The sequence below is a fragment of the Dermacentor silvarum genome, unplaced genomic scaffold (assembly GCF_013339745.2).
Source record: "Dermacentor silvarum isolate Dsil-2018 unplaced genomic scaffold, BIME_Dsil_1.4 Seq516, whole genome shotgun sequence".
Lineage (NCBI taxonomy): Eukaryota > Metazoa > Arthropoda > Arachnida > Ixodida > Ixodidae > Dermacentor > Dermacentor silvarum.
The window spans coordinates 54,080-55,922 of NW_023606361.1; positions in this window are offsets into that span (position 1 = coordinate 54,080).

A 1,843-nucleotide genomic window follows, 5' to 3' on the forward strand; every position below is an offset into this window, starting at 1 on the left:
TAAAAAAATGAGCAAAAGAGCATCAAATAAGCACAGCCCTATTTGATGCAGGCATATAGAGCGATGAATTAACGCATTTGTTTCCCGTTATCAAACGAGTACATGCTCCTCTAGAACGCTATATAGTCTTTATAGTTAATCCTCCGTGAGCATCTTGCGCCTAATATCTGGTGTAACAGGACACAGTCACAGAAATAAATGATTGTACGCCGTAGGTGCAGAAGCCGGGCACTTATAACTAGGACACGCGCGTTCCAGGGTTGTCAGTTTCAGAACCCCAGACCCAGGTGACAGTATAGGTGTCGGGACCCTACCCTAGCCCGAAGCCTGCGAAGACAAACTTGTTCCACCCGGGAAAGGTTGCGGGGAAGCAAGCAGACACACAGGGGGTAAAGTGCACGTGTATCCCCCCTCGTAGAGTGGACTATTCTGAGCTTCGACGAAAGCTTGAGGGTCAGAAGGGAGTGAGGCTGGTGGGTTGTCAGATCTGACAACCCGCCATGTGACGTCAGGAGTTGCGGTTGACGTCCCGAAGTTGCACTACCGGCATGAGAAACGCCTAGCTTATAGTTGGAAGGCCACGCGGATTGATTTTGAACACGCAAAGCACCAACTCCGTGCAGTACCGCGAAGCCTCTATATATATATATATATATATATATATATATATATATATATATATATATATATATATATAAGGCTCGTGCCATCCGATCAGTAACGAGAGCCGGCTGCGTGTATCAGGGAATGGAGTAATTAAGGCATCGATCGCCCATTGTGCAGTTGTATAATACTTCCGTGAAGCTCCCATTCCGTTGGTGTCTCGCGGAGGGTGATCAGAGGCGGGCAACGGGGGAGTTCGTCTGGTCCTCTGTTCTAGTTGGCGCTGGCGCGACCCGTAGGTTTCGTTGCGCTGCACGGAGTTGGTGTACACGCGCGTTCTTTGCATTGTGAACCATGCAGGAATCGAACCCGCGTCGTCGTTGCTGGGTGTGCGAGATCGCGGCGTGAAAGGCGGAGATGGTGGAGAGAGAGAGAGAGAAAAAAAAGTTTCCGAATGCACTTCCGTGCTTCTTTGACTCCGAGTGCACTATTGTGGCGTCACGCATCGTGCGGTGGTAATTCGGGGTCCGTAATGGGATTCCGGCTGTATTTTTGTAGCTGCCGTACTGGGACGACCGGACCACCGTGAGAATGACGGTTCCGCTGCTGTGGTCGGCCTTGCAGGGTACACGCGAGTCCACCCCGCAAAATGATCATTACGCGCGCGCGCTTTCAAACGGACGCAGGTCGAGCCGAAGGAATCGAAGAAGGGCGCGGCCAGGCCTCTGTGGTTCGCAATGAGGCAGGCACTGAGTCGCAGGCGTGGCACGCGCGTGTGTGTCGCGCTCCCGCTCGGCGACCGCAGAAATCGTATTCGATACGGAAACGCGCGCTGATCGCCAGCACGAGTCTCGCATGGCGCTTTGTGAACAGAGGAACACGAAGAGTTCAAAGTGCTCGTGTTCCAACACGAGTGCTCTCGAGGAGGGCCAGCGTCACCGTGCGAACGCCAATGAGCCCAATGCAAGCCCTCGTGAGAGGGTGCTTTACCCGCGGGCAGTTGTGACAAACAACGCAACCGCTTTCGGTGGCCCTGCTGTGGGAGTTGGTGATATTCCGGACTCAGAAGACCACCTGGGAATACCCAGTGTTTATGGCTACTCTGCTGCCGCTGAATAGATCGTGCCCGCCGCGGAAAATGTCCCCCTCTCCCTTTGTTTAACTAGCTCTATTATTTCGTTCGAGTGGTATCGCCTCTTGTCTTTAGGTGGTTTACCCTGTGTCCTCCCCCCCCCCCAAA